The sequence below is a fragment of the Cydia strobilella genome, chromosome 15 (assembly GCF_947568885.1).
Source record: "Cydia strobilella chromosome 15, ilCydStro3.1, whole genome shotgun sequence".
NCBI classification, from domain to species: Eukaryota; Metazoa; Arthropoda; class Insecta; order Lepidoptera; family Tortricidae; genus Cydia; species Cydia strobilella.
The window spans coordinates 9,286,876-9,302,965 of record NC_086055.1 but is presented as its reverse complement, the minus strand read 5'-3'; the positions used below and the strand labels follow the sequence as shown (position 1 = coordinate 9,302,965).

The 16,090-nt window shown below is 36.9% G+C and overlaps 2 protein-coding genes across 2 annotated transcripts in view; both read left to right on the top strand.

The window, feature by feature from the left end:
- Positions 1 to 16,090, top strand: part of LOC134748027 (uncharacterized protein CG43867) — a 425,760-nt gene that overhangs the window by 174,451 nt on the left and 235,219 nt on the right. The window lies entirely within an intron of this gene.
- The window catches only part of LOC134748026 (uncharacterized), a 150,805-nt gene that overhangs the window by 86,776 nt on the left and 47,939 nt on the right, over positions 1 to 16,090 (top strand). The gene's annotated exons all lie outside the window — the stretch shown is intronic.

Sequence of the window (16,090 nt, the reverse complement as noted above, 5' to 3'; positions counted from 1 at the left end):
TTAACTATAATTTACTTACGACAGTTTTTATTTACTACAAACTTTTTTGTCGTAATAGATGTGAAAAAACAAATGCTTCATCTTTGGTGGAATAAATAAAAGTCAAGAAAAGTCGCGGTTACATATTTTCCCCAAAACCTTACGTTGCACCTACGTGATCCTAAGTCAAAACAGGCTTAAGGGATCTTAAATAAAATATCATACCCCTCCATGTTGAGAGCTTGAAGTCGTTCCGACGCATAATCTGGTCAAACTATTCCCCCAATTCGCCTAAAAATATACCGTCGCCCGCGGAAAAGGCCTCAACTGTATTTAAAGTCCAAATGAACTTAGGGCCTTTTGCCCGTGGGCGTTGGAATAACAATAGACCGCTACACGAAAACTCGGATTTGGGACTTATATTTCATTTTAGTTATCTGCCATCTTGTGGCACTGAGGTACAGGGAAAAATGTGCTTGAATAGTGGAATTTTTTTGGCAAATACGTTTGGCTTTGCTGGTTTTATTGTTCTTGAATGATCAAATATAGTACCTTGCTGATGATTGCGTAATTTGCGCTGAATTTATTTTGAACATGTAGACAGATGCTATAGTATCTACGTCTATAGATAATACTAATACAATACAATATTTTATTTGAGACCAGGTCCATAGTGTTAGTGTACATTCCCTTAAGCCTATGTTAGTTAAACCAATACTAACTTGTAATAACTTATAAACTAAGCCTCTGGATCCCACATGTACATAGTCCCAATGTTTCCAAAAGGCGCAAGCGGGCGACTTAATACTTAATACAATTAACTAGGTACTTACGTTTAAATAATTATTGCCCTTATTCTGATAAATCAAAAATTCATATCGAAAATCTCGTAGGATTTTGGTGTCATCGTATTTAGTTATAAGTAAGTATAGTTATGTGCCGGCAACATGAAGTCTACATCAACGTAACGTCAACGTAATTTCATGCAAGTAACCATTTCACGTGAGCGCACCGATAGCGAATTCCTATAAGGCTCTTTATTTAGTAAAGGGGTTATTCCAAAGACATTTCGCCTCAGCGGAGTTCGCTCGATATGCTCCCGTTGTTCCTTATTGACCTAAAACGACGCCCCACTGCACGCTCGGGTTCACACCTCAAGACGAACGTTCGAACTCTAGCTCCCTCCGACTAAGAGTAGCAGGTCATTAGCACAGACTGTATAGATGGTGCAACAGATGAGCTACATACAAAAATTTAGGTTTTTATTTGGCAAAAAAGGCTTACAATTTTGATATAATCTAAAGCTAGTACCGGCGGTTTATGTCGATATCACTTACAGCCAAAACTTAGAATCCAGTATTCTTATATTTATGCTATAGAAGAGACAACTTTTGTTTCTATGAGATTTCTTACCGTCAAAACTCATAGGCTCTAAATCTAAAAATCAAGTAAAACAATTAGGTATAGATTTAATAGTTAAAAAATGTTTGTGCAAAATGGTTTTAAACAGATTATAATCTAACGTTTAACTTCGTTATCGCAATACTTTTCTATCGAGCTGATTTCGCCCATGGGGCCGGTTTTTGAAATTTCGACCGCTCGATTTCGTGTAAGTATTTCATTCAATACTATTTCCACTACTAGCGAGCTAAATTCTACCAATAGAATTGAAAACGAGTGGTCAATAGGTACCACTAGATTCCTAATTTCTATCGCTTGAATTTCAAAAATAGCATTTCGACGTTTTCCACAGATTTTCGAGTGACGAAATCGAGCGTCATATCGAAATTCAAAAATCGGCTCCCAGTTATGGATTCGAATTAACTGTTTGATAAAATGTGATATAAAGTCAGTTTCAGCATAGGTATTATTAGGTCATCTTTTTAATTTTTATAGTTAAACAAAAAAGGTCTTAACGGTAAACTTGTCTAAAAATACTTACAAAAGAGAAGCGTTTCTGTTTCACAATCTTTGCCCGCTAAGGCTTAAGAGTCGCAGGCTCACAGCATTACGGGACTTGGTTAGGAAATCTTTATTAATAGAGGTAGACGACAAGTGCAAGGCTCCCGATCTGACAGAGATGGAAGATTGAGGTCTGGGAGACTGGGAGTGCCTTGTTGGCTGAGATACTGGATAAGTCTGCATTTAATAAAACATACAAATTCAGGGTTTGTGTGATTGTATGTGTGATTACCTCTTCTGACCACTACAACTGCAATGTACCTACATCTAAATGTGTGATGCTTCCATTACGTATGTAAGATTATGTATATTAAAATATTTACCTAATATTACGTTGACTTCACATTTAAAATACCTACCTATCCTACCTACCTATTGAAATTGAATCTTTCCTGCACTAACTTATATGTCACTGTTTGACTGATAGAGAATTTGGCATTAAGTCCGCCGTTTGTACTTTTTCTTTATTTGTGCAAGTTTAAGTAAAAAAATAAATGAACATATTTATTGCAGTTTTCAGCTACCAAGTTTCAAATATAAAGTAGAACACACTTCATTACATTAGTAGGTGTACTAGTCGTGTTTACTAAATGAAAAACGAAGTTCTAGCATAGCTGCTAAATTAATTTCTTACAACATAATTTCCAACGCGATAAGCAGTTATCATCCTTTCCTTCTTCTTTCCTAGCAAATAAAACTGCAACACATTTAAGTGCATCCAACACTAGCGTTAAGGTGCAATGAGTGCACAGGTCCTTCTCCGAACGCAGCTCACTTAGCAGCTTAGCACTAAGCGGATGGCCGTGCGTGCCCGCCGGGATCGAAAGTTCGATCAAAAATAAATAAGCGCATTTTTAGAAACAATTTTTATATTTTTAGCGGTTGCGTAAAAACTAATAGTGTTAATGTTGCGTTTTAGACCTATATTCGTGCTTTTTATCTATCAAGCGATAGTTGTTTAATCAGGTTTCGAATCAATGAAGTTACTAGAGAAGGGCCTCAAGATTGCTGTTAATATTTTTTTGAACCGTATTATAAAAGCGCTACGAGTTCAAATTGTACTGGCTAAGACCACGGCACCTTACGTGCATTCAACACTAGCGTTAAGACATGCACTGGACTCTTTAAATCCACGCGTCCCGGAGGCCACTTTAGTGTTATTTCCGCGAATGTATGTTTATCACTAACCTGGGACTCGGGTCTGAGTAAAACCGTAACAAAACGCTTGTATAAGACTATAACAAGACCACTTCTGAATGTAGTGACATTTCTTGTCTTTAGTTTGCAGTTTGCAATTGGGTTTCGCAGACTCGCATGTGCCAACCTACTTTTAAAGTTGCACATAGGTATAGGCACTGCAGTTACGGTTTACAGTCACGCTAGTTTTGAAGATAGAATACGATAGTAATAATAATAATAATATAATAATATAATCGTTCCAGGAGAGGAGGGTTCCTTTTGTGTAGCTCATTTGCCGTTATGATAATTAGGGCGAGCAAAATATTAAGAAATGGTCTGTACAGTCGAAGAACTATTTATTTATTTACTAGCGAGACCCGCTCCGGCTTCGCTCGGGTTACACAAAACCTTAACAAATTATACACCTAAACCTTCCTCAAGAATTACTATTGATAGGTGAAACGCATGAAAATCCGTTCAGCAGTTTTTGAGTTTATAGCGAACATACATACACACAAACAGACAGACGCGTCACTAGTGATTTATTTATTTAAACTTTATTACACAAAAGAAAAAATTATGTACAAAGGGCGAACTTAATGTTCTGAGGGGGATACCGCCGTTTAGCCAAAATATTTTTCGCCAAATTTCACTTCCCAACAAACTTATGGCATCAGTTTCATTTCCCAAATGAAATTTTAGCAAGTTTTTTACTTCGCAACCATTTCATTTCCCAACCCCATACTTGCGAAAAGAAAATGACGTACTAGGTTGGGTTAGGTTAGGCTGGATTATGAAAATTTGCGAAATGAAATTTTGCCAAATGATAATTTGCGTAAAATAGTTTGGGAAGTAATACTTTGGGAAACGATTTTTGGCAATACATTAGTAAACCGTTCTGAGGCATTCTCTACCAGTCAACCTTAGGGCAAAACAGAAAAGATAAGTAAATCCTACTATTTACTATAATATATACTATTGATCAGTGGTCAGGTGGTCTCGTCGCCACTGATACGTATGGGGCAGAGGACACGAGTGACACGAGCGTTGGTTTATAGCACCCTACTTTATTGACGTAAGTAAGATGGATTGTGGGCGCAGCCACACACACATGCATGGGTAGTTGCATACATATACAACAGTATCTATATATTGATATCAAATAATTAATTATGCTGAAAATATTTTTATAGAAAATGATTTAATTTGTTCTTAGAGAATTAATGCTCCTTGTGGCTAGAATTGAGCGCGCGGCACTAACGCAGTCGAGCAATCGCATGTCGAGGATCACTTAATTAAGCCCATTGTTAAACAGTTGTTATTAAACATTGTTTTTTACGAGTACCCCGAGTGCTGTTTAAGTAAATAAAACATTAACTCTGACAAACTCTTATCTTATTCACACTTTAAATCTTATAAATAACTCTATGTTCACACCTGTAAGGATTGCTTTTCGATTGACACATTTGAGCGAGGTGTATCCTTGATGCATTATAAGTGTCAGTTGGTTTAGGTGCGGTAGTTGGTCCCAACGGATTCTAGTTTTCAGGTTACGAGTGGAAACATTAATTTGTGACGTTTATTAATGTTTGTGATGTCATTCGTGATAAATTTGTCATGCTTCGTGTGATATAAGTAATTATAAACCAAATTTATTTTTAGAAAAGTACAAAAACTCAAGTATGAATATTGGATTTAACAGTTTATTATGAAGCCGTTTAAAAACTTTAAATATACACCTTTCACAAAGTGGGGAATGGTGACCAATGTTAATAATTATAACAATATGTAGAATTTATTAGAGGAAATTTTATTTTTCAAAATTATGCAGGACGTACAAGGTGCTGTTGTCATTAATGTGGCTCGAGAGTTATACTCACCTAGTTTTAAGAGCGACTTCAAATCTTAAGATTACCTCTTCAGAGATGCTTATAATCCTTGAGAGGTTTCCTACTGAAACGAGTTATGAAACCGCACAATTTTTCTTAATAATCATGTTCCGACAATAACAAGGACTAACGCGCTGGCCACGACATTGCGCGACTGTCTTCGGCTAAGGCGAAAACCATAGGTGGGAACGAAAGGTCCAACCGCTGTCTTGCTCCAACCTATGGTTGTCGCCTTAGCCGAAGCCAGTCGCGCAATATCGTGGCCAGCGCGTAAGAGGCCTATTCTGATAGTGATTTCTTGTTATCAATAAATAAACAGGAGTATTTACAAAAAAAAAAGTAAAACGTCTCAATTCGTTCTTAAGATTGACATGAAAATATATTAATAATATAGGTATTTTGTTTTAAATTGACCGAACTGGAATATGTTACATTCATAGTAGTATTGAAATTGAAAAGTAACATAATCCATTTTAGGTCGAAACCACGATGTCACTTTTTTTGCGTTAACAGCAAAATTACCGACGGAAAAATTACGACAAATTTGAAAATGTAACCAATATCCACCGTTCGGACCAAACTTATATCAGGCCGAAAAACAAAAGCAAATCACGAAACAAAAACAAATCAGCTAACCTCCTCTCCCAGTTATTACGTCTCCCAAATTCCGAATAGCTGTATTCGTAAATTAACCTACTGGTCCGTTGTCCGGATATTTTACCAGTAAATGTTGGGGACGATCTACAAACTGCATAGTCAACCAATGTTGACCAGTTTAACCGTGACCCTTAAAGTCCGTACAGAATACACTTGAAAAGCTGCTAACTGGCTCATCTTATAGTGGATGGTGAAGGCGGGATTATGGCGCAACTAAATATTGGGTTCGTCAATACGAAATGGCGAATTTTGTGGATTCCATCTTGAATCAAGATTCTTGATGTAGGTAATAGTTAGACAAGAGAGGAATATTGGCAGGCAAAACCTATATTGTAGTCGGCTATTAAAATATGACTATAAAATCTCGCTATTTAAGCCAATCTTTAGTAAAGTAATTAATTTGATGATATAGAAAATAAGTCGAATATATCCCGATAGTAACGAGGACAGCAAGCAAGCAATAAAGTATACACGTACATACAAATTAATCAAATGATAGACAGATGAATAACAAACTGTGCTATCTAAATGATAATTCTGTTTTGATAGTCGACAACTAGCTCCGACAACAAACAAACCAAGTTTTCCTGTATGCCGAACTGAAACGCCGAGCGTTTAAGCAGCGTTCAGTAAAGTTCGCTCCGACTGCGCATCTCACAGATTCATAATACGTAGCACTTTAAAGAGTGGTCGAAACTTTGAGCACTCCAGACTCGTGCACCCTTTGATTTTCCCATTCTACAGCTACTCCTTAGATTTTCAAACTTTCACCAACTCTTCAATCGTCTAGTCCACATATAAGTCTAAATATTGGTTAGTTATTTTTTCTAAGAAATTCTTAACAAGATTTGCGGGGTTTCGTCATGCGAAAAATTCATTTCTTAAATTTTTTGTAAAATATTTTAGCAGATTTTTTGTAAATGTGAGTTAAATTCTATAAGTTTTCTTGTTCGACTTGGGCTTGTGATTTAATTAGGAACTCGGAGGTGTATGAAGTCTAGAATAAATTACACATTGTTAATATTCTATCCAGTTACCTATTATTTTCTCATCTTTATGTAATCGCATGTAACACCTATGGCGAGTACATTGAAACACTGTACATATATTTAAATTAGTAACTTCGTTCTCGTACCACTTTAAAAGCGATTCCAGCTTATCCAATAAACTCGATCTTCGAGACAAACTGCTCAGTTATTTAAATAATTGCTCAGTCAAAGTTAGGTTCTGTGATTGTTACAATTGCTAAACACAAACAATCCACGTCCCCGGGGTAACTCAACGAATTCAACACGCTTTCAATTTGATTTACTAACCTCCGTAACTCCGAGACGTTGCAATATTAACCTTAATCTTATGCATTAGGATTCAGATTAGGGAAACTAAGCAACAATGACATCAGTTCATCTTAACGTCCCGTTACATTATTTGAGTAAGACCTTAGTTGTCCCAAGATTTTGTAAGGACCTTTACGAGCACATCCAGAGTTATTTGACCTTTCTTCCCCCGCTTATGCCCTACATTAGATTCTCTTGAAGGAGTATTTCGGAGTAGTAAGAGAGGTCAAAGTAAGGAGGTGGTAATGTACGTTGTGTATCCCTAAGGGACGCTTAACACAGAATTCGGGTCTTAACGCTTAGCCCTCAGTAATTATTGGGGCCGGGATCCTAAAGTGACGCCTATACAGGATATTGTGAAATACAGGCCGAGGTTGCTTGTGGATCTCTATTGTGGCTGGCTGCATGAATTTATACTGCCTTCAAGCATAATTACAGTTAAGTCGTGTTCAAAATCAGATTAAGTAAACTAAAGTTTTAATTAAATGAAATCACCGCGTTCCGTTTGGAATGTTTTTTTAAAATAGTTCAATGTAATATTATTTATAAGTAGTTTTACTTAAATTGACGCTTGATTTCACTTTCTCCTGGTAGCTTTTACTGGAGCGAGTTAACTGTCATTTACCAAAGCCGACCTAACCTCAAATTACAGTTTCCCCTGACTCGCGCAAAAACAAGGAAACTAAAGCAAAGCTTAGTCGCGGCAATATGAGATTAGTGTCGAGTCTCGTTGTTAGGATTATCATATATGAGAGTGTACGAGACTTGGTCGTCGTGTCGCAAATGCAGGTGACAAGAAAATAGTTTACTCGAGTTGTACGAGCTCTGAACTTTATGGTGGACGCTATCTGCGCTGAGCCGAGTGGAGGACTATCGAAATACATCGTAACTTCGTATAAAATCACGGCACAAAATTGTTGGGTTTTGAAGGTATTAAATATTTTTTTATGCCTTATCATTATTTTAAGCATACCTTGTGTAGTGTTACGAGCCTAAATGCTCGTATTCGCTTTTTACCTACTTTGAACTTAAGAGGCAGTAGTTTTTACGAAAACAACAGCCCTGAAAAGCTTAGAACGAGATGATGAAAAAGTCATGCTCATTGCATGTCGTCTGTGGTTTCGGAGAAAGATTCACGTAAAATGGGTACGCGTGTATTCTTGAAAATATTGAAGGGACGTAGGCACAGGACGTAGGTCATGTAGGTCACAATCAGACGATCTGTATGATCTGAAAAATTCTTGGGTCCAATTAGTCTATCCGCTAAAGCGTTACCTACTTCAATCTGAGGTCTAGACGGGTACTCGTTATTTCTTAATTGTTTTTTTTTCCTTTCGTTACTTTAATTAAGAAAAGGCGAGGTTAGTTTAGTAAGACAGAAACGCAGGCCTTGGATGATATTGTTATAACATACTCGTATTCTTTTAAGGCTACTTAAATACGTTAATAATACTTACTTCTAAAATATATCTTTCTATTTCCATTCTTAATTTGGTACTACAATTAAATCGCTGCTTTGATACGAATTTTATGCTTATCTAAGTCTACAAATTGATGTTATTTAAATAGATAAAACAAATAACAAGATGTATCATTAAATTACAAAAATCTAATAAGTACCTACTGATTTTATATCTACCTTTACAAATAACAAGTTTATCTAAGAACTACAAGGACACATGATTTATATAAAATTACCTACTCCGGCTTTGCAGAGATAGTAAAAAAACATAGGGGCAGCGGCACAGCGCTAGACAAATCCTTAAGTAAGCCATATCAAATTCGACTTGATTTTCCTTCAAGGCCTGAAGGATAAAGCTAATCTAATCTTCAAATAGGCAAGCCGGGAATCTATGGCTTTGCTATTGCTTAGTGTATTTTGTCTATTCCGCGTGATATTCAAATATAATAACTACAAGACTCGTTGGCCCCAGGCGGATTTGATGGGATCAGGCCGTGTTTTCTATTCTCGATGTTTTCCCAAGCATGGTTTAATCGAAACTAACCAATGTAAAATGATCTCAACATTTGTTAGAATTATACATTATTGGAGATCAAGCAGACTTATGTAAGGTGCCTCTGATAGTAAAGATATACGCGACAATGCTACGCCGGCTGCTCTAACCCTACACCTCTGACGCGAGAAGATTTAATTCTCTCCTAAATTGTAGGAGAGTATCCCAATATGGGACCGGCAAGAAACTCGACGGGACACATCTTTTCGAAACATATTATACACAGAATGTCCAACATCATCCAACACAACGGTCTCACAGTCTATGTGTCGCTTGTTCCCTTATCAGATGGACTACAGGATCCCAAGCTGGTGGTAGAAAAAAGCCATCTTCCCTATTAAAATTTGGATATTTAAATCTCAATGGCCTCTTAATCTCAAATTCTAGGTATGTATCGCATCTACTTGGCAATAACCAGAGACTTGTCAAACTTTATTAAGCCATTAGCTTTATCCATGACATGCTCTGCATGCCTCTGATCCTGAACGACTGCGACTTGCGACCTGCAATTGCGGCTCTAAGGCCAGGATTACACTTGTAAGAATGAGATATGAATATCGTTATCTCATTCTAGCAAATAGCTTTGTCCCTACTTACGTAAGTAAAACTTACGAGTGTAATCCTGGCCTACAAGACACCCAAAAAATAACTCCCATAATTTCTACTGGTTGGCTCTACTTCAACAGTTTGCGACTCCTGTCATAGTGTATTGGGGAAGGGTCCGTAGCGGGTCTGTGTAGTGGCTGCCCGCATTGTGTAATCAGTTTTTTTTTCTTTATCAGGGAAGGTCAAGTAATCACTTTTTTTTAATTTATGCATTTTTAAATGAATCATCTAGTTTTGCGTGTAATGTTACTACTGCTCTAAAATAGAACACAAAAATGGATTTTACTTAACAAAGTAAACAATATTACTATCTCTGTTTTGCGTTTAACTTCGACCTCACCTGTGCTCGGTTAGTGACAAGAATAACAACTATTGTTTTCGCAAATCGCGTCGACTCTGTTCTCTTAGTTAATATATTATGAAGTAAATCCCTTGCCTCTATATACATGGGTTTAATCTTTGTGGTGTTATCGTTTAATCTTGACTATGGGATGTCGGTTGATAATCACTGGCATTCATAATTAAATCCATAAATAAATAGATGTCCGAAAAAATAAACTTAAAAGTTTGGTTGTCTTCTACACTAATATAATGGAGCCTTGCTTTTTCAAATATGTCATTATTTTTAGTTTCATTTATTAATGGCGCTCAAAAATCCTTTAAAGGGTTACCTCTATTTTTTGTATTAGGTCGTATTTGTACAAAAAATATTAGTTCCACTGTAACTGCAGGCAACTATCAACCAGACAATACACACTAATAATATATACTAACAAAATCCAGAGAAACATTCATTGTTTATGTTCCTCCGCAAATACATTCCGTGACTCCTAGCCCTTCCAATATGGCGACTTGTTCACAATAAAGGGCAAATAACACGAACACTAGTTGCTCGTAGAATCAGGAGCTAATCCGTTAGGGCTCCCCGGCCATAAGCTCCGCTCTCATGAAAATGTATCAGAAAAATCAAGTAGCAGACCCGACGTCTCCTGTTTAAGGTGTTGGGTGCAAGTCACAGGCGATTTATTCTGCTATAAATAATAAAAGTCGGTTGGAGAAGTTATACATAGAAAGTGATTAATTAAAAAAATTAAACTAGCAACCCCGCAATCCGTATTGTACCTATATATGTAATCATTCAATATACCTTAATGTAAATATTTTGAATGTCAACTAGCATCAATTTAGAGAATTATAAATGTTTTAAGATGATAAATAGTTTAGGTTCTTATAACATGGATATAAACTTAGAAACGGATTATGCTTTTAGATGCGGATCACTTTTATAGATTACTAGCTAAAACAATAGGTATTTTGTTAATTACTGTGTTTTCCAAACTAATGTTAAATAGTTGTAAAAAGAAGTAATATTTATGTAGAAACGGCGTCATGAACTAAGAATACGGGATAGATTCAGTGAAAATAAACTAAGTACCAGCAGCAACAGCAGCTTAACAACACAACACGAGCTTCGGTTCGGCACTTACTTTAAACACTTTTGGCATTATTCATAAACGCATTACTGGCCTGAATTAGCTATGAATCGTTTGTCTTTATCTGTAATCTTGACTTATGTATTTGTAAAAAAGGGATAAAACATAATTTAACTAAATCAGGCCCGTAAAGTTTTATGAATACGGGGGTTTATTTCTTGTAATTTATTGGTTACTTTGAAACCTCAAAACGATTCAGCTCTAGTGAAACGCTGTCACCCAAGACTTAACCCCCAACTGACGGCATAAATATTCAGCGTGTGGCGAAGATCTCTTACTAATGAAAAAGGGTCACGAGGTATTTTAATTCAACTACGTGTTAAGGATTTCGTAGGAATACCCACGTAGGGGACATGGGTGATGGTGGAGATGAATTCCTTTTAACGAAAAAGAATTTCAATCTGAAGTTTTCAGGAACTAGGAGGAGCACAAAAGGAAATTATCACGGTTTGGGAGTTATTTGTAAGCCCTTTATTTCTGCATTTGGCACCTACCAGCTTTCGTTTATAGGTCACACTCATATGTCAGGATGACCGATGCGAAGGAATAGTTACGTGTTCATTTCCACATATTTTTTGTTTCAATAGGCGTTTATAAAACTCATATAAACTAATTTCGTACTGAGCAGAGGTTTTGTGGGAAAAATGGATATGTATACGTAGAACAATTAGACTATGACATATACTTTTGAACGGGAACTGTAGAGATACATCCCAATTTTGAAAATTATTCCAGGATGTCAGATACTTTTGGCGCGTTGTCTCATACGCTACTTTTGATGTTGACTACCTATTAGCGTTTTATGATAATTTTCGTCTACTTTTCTTAGCGTTATATTAAACAATACTGTTAAACCCTTTATAAGAAGAAACTAAAAGCTTCTAAAAGGAAGGCATTTCCGCATAATATTCAAATCAGCAAAACGATGTTGGCACGGATTAAGCCAAACTGGCTCCGTTGTTTCAGTCCCGGAAGCAATGTGTTTCGGCCATTTTGTAGAAAAAGCCTATCGTCTAGAACCGGCTCTAGATAAAACGTCATCCACGTTTACAAGTGGAATATTAATGTACTTAAAAATGCCGGATAAAGCAAACTAAGATATAGTTTTATGTTGAAAAGAGTTAGAAGTAGAAGATTACTCCTTTTGTGATTTATTTAGAAGTCAACATCAACCGATCTAAAACTGTATCGAAAGATAAGCTCCAACGTTCCACGTAAAGTAGTACTTTTATCTATCGTTGTATTTACTATGAAAGTTTAACTTATAGATTAGAAGTTCTTTGAGCAATAACTAATTATTATTGAATATAGAATGTTCACTCCGACATGCAATCTAGATGTCCAACTTGGAAAACTTTTCGTATTGCAGCCAGTGCGATGGACGAGTAATCTAGATTAAAACTCTTCCTTTAAAGGGGCCTACTGACTATCAGTCCGCCGGACGATATCGGCCTGTCAGTTGTTTGGAACTATCCAACTTTTATTTGACAGGCCGATATCGTCCGGCGGACTGATAGTCAGTGGGCCCCTTAACACTAGCGGGGTACAGTCAGCATCAACAGCAGCTACAAGTATCTGCCTCCCTCGGATCTTCTTACAAATAGAAATGTATTTCCAGAATTTGCGTCCAAAAATGTCTACCACACTGTAAATCTTTTACATCTAGAGATCTCTTTTTGCGATGCTATTAAAGATTGTTAGATACTTTTGACGCGTAGTTTTCACCCGTTTGATGATTGATCTGATCATTAATGTTAGCTGTACCTATCTCGATATTTTGTCTCGATCTTCATTCATTTATGATGAAGTTAATGTGTGTGACAATGTGTAGGGATTGAGAGAATGGTAATATTAATATAAAGGGAATATACTCACAGCTTGACCTTTCACTCGCGCTTTAGGAATTTTTGGTTTCGGACACCATACATCATGGATACATTGTCTGTGGATACACCTAGCCAGTCAGGAAGATCTGTGATCTGTGCTATGCTGGTTTTATTAATAATGTTAGTAGGTATTGTTGGTTGGTAGTATTATTATCAAATATGTGGTATTTAATGCGAAATTCCAAACACAAATAGAAAATGTTATGAATACCTGTTTGCAATACAAAATTTCATTATTAATAACTTGTTTGATTAAACCTGCCCAATATTGACGAGCGCTGACAGCATTATTTCAATTTGAATAGATTATTTGTGAAACTGACAATGCTAGAAATTCATTTAGCAGTCTATTACGTCTCCTCATTCTATTGTGAATCCATTGTATTATACAGGGTGATCAATTCAAATGGGTCAGTAGGGAGAAGTCAGAAACTATGAGAGATAGCGACATCTGTTCTTAGGAACCATGGCTTCGACGTGCGACTTGCAATCTGGAGGTCGCAGGTAATCCCAATACGGCCGAATTTCCCCTCTGGGTTGGAAGGTCAGATGGCAGTGCTTTCGTAAAAACTTAATGCCCACGTCAATTCTTGGGATTGGTTGCCAAGCGGACCCCAGGCTCCCATTAGCCGAGGCAAAATGCCGGAACAATGCGAGGAAGATGATGATGACATTCAAAAACAAATACTACACGCGATTACATAAAGAATATTGACCAGGTTCGATTCCCGGTTATGTATGAGTAAAAAAAAAAAGTGAATGTCATTATTATTAAATCTAAAATCGACGCCATGATTCCTAAGAACAGATTTCGCTATCTCTCATCTCAAAGTTTCAGACTTCCATACTGACCCATTTGAATAAAATTATTTCGAATAAAATAATAGGTATATCCAAATTCCTTTTTTTTTTTGAGATTTTCGATTTTTTGAATGACATTATAAAATTGGATTGGATGTTATTATTACATAATAATAACGAATGTCATCGGCTGATGATGTCAAACGAAACGAAACAAGTAATGTGAATGTGTAATTTTTCACATCAAACTACGTACATGGTATCTGATGGGCGTAATGACTCGAAATGTACAAATATACATTAGAAAGCTCGTTTTAAATAAATGTTTAAATACTTTTTCATTTCTCATGCTCTGAAAGAGGGTCATTGTTGTTCTAAAAGGTGCGCAGAAAATGATACGTGTCTGCACTAGAGCATTTTACGTTCGAAGTACGACTTTTTTAATTTTTTTACGATACGCAATTGAAATTTGAGTTTAAATGGATTTGTAATAAATTTTTCATTTTGATATTTGACTCTCCATTCCATAAATAACGATACTTTTGTCTGAATTGTTAATTGAAAGTACCCTCAAGAAATACTATAAAAATGTATACTTAGTCATGTTTTAAAAAAAATACATGCATTTTACTTTCCTCGTATTCGAAATGAAAAGTAGAGTGTTTAACTCGGGTGAAAGGCATCATTTCTGCCTCGGACTATTGGCGCTCTCACTGCATTCGAGCGCCAAAATACCTCGGCAGAAATGAGTGCCTTTCGTCCCTTGGTTAACAATCTACTATGAATCACGCATTGAAACAAGGGTGGTGTCTCAATCGTTCGGGCGAGTTGATCGCTCAAACGAACTTGGGCGACATGTGAATGCGGTTTGCTTCTTCTCTAGGTTGCAATCATCATAGCTACTCGTGTTACAATTGTTGACACAGCTTTTCTGAAAAGTAACCTAGTGTTTTTTTGGAACAATTTGCGCAAATTTCTATCCCAAGTTATTCTTGCTCTTTCGTCATTACCGACCGCAACGATGTTAAAATACTGTATTGCTGTGTTTAACCTACTTGCAGGAGCAATGCAAGTCAAATTCCAAGTTCAGGATTATAAGAAATTGACATCAAATTGAAAGATCGAATCGGCCTCCTTAAAAAAACGCTAAATACGACAGCTTGTTACGGATCTTGTCAATGCCTCGCGATTCCTCGGTTATAAATATAATAGTATTTTATACAATTGTGATATAATAGAGAGCTTTTTAGTGGAATACTACGCTAAGATACGCGAGCATCCGCGATACCTTCATACTCGTACGCGCCCCTGCCGCTGGGACCCGGGGGTTGGTCAACGACACCTTCTCGTAAACTCGTAACTCATGAGGCCCTGGTACTTGCTCCCAGTGTTGGCCGAACGCTAATGCCATTAACCATTAAAAATTAACAATTAAAAAGGTTAATGGCCATTAACCATTAGCCATTTAATTCGGATTAAAGTTAATTCGGATTAAATTTTTGAGACGTTAATGGCCATTGAAGTTAATTCGGATTAACTTTAATTCGGATTAACTTCAATGGCCATTAAAGTTTCAAAAAATTAATTAGAATTACTCTCAATTTGCATTAACGTCTAATAAAATTACATTCGTGATATTTTAAAATGAGACAGCAAAATGACCCTGACTGAACCCTGGCAGTAGTAGCAGTACCTACCTACTACCTAGTAGAATTCTGGTTTGGTGCAACACAGACATACGCGGTTTTGGTCATTTAAATCGTCTTGATGAGCACTTCGGAGAGCCGTACCCATGATAGAGCTGATGCTGAACCCTGGCAGTACCTAATGGATCTAAGGTTTGGTGCAACATAGGCACACGCTGTTTTAGTCATCCGACTCGTCTTGATGAGCACTTCGGAGAGCCATACCCATGATAGAGCTGATGCTGAACCCTGGCAGTACCTAATGGATCTAAGGTTTGGTGCAACATAGGCACACGCTGTTTTAGTCATCCGACTCGTCTTGATGAGCACTTAGGAGAGCAGTACCCATGATAGAGCTGATGCTGAACCCTGGCAGTACCTAGTGGATCTAAGGTTTGGTGCAACATAGGCACACGCTGTTTTAGTCACCCGACTCGTCTTGAATAGCACTTAGGAGAGCAGTACCCATAATGGAGCTGATGCTGAACCCTGGCAGTACCTAGCGGAACTAAGGTTTGGTGCAACATAGGCACACGCTGTTTTAGTCATCCGACTCGTCTTGATGAGCACTTAGGAGAGCAGTACCCATGATAGAGCTGAT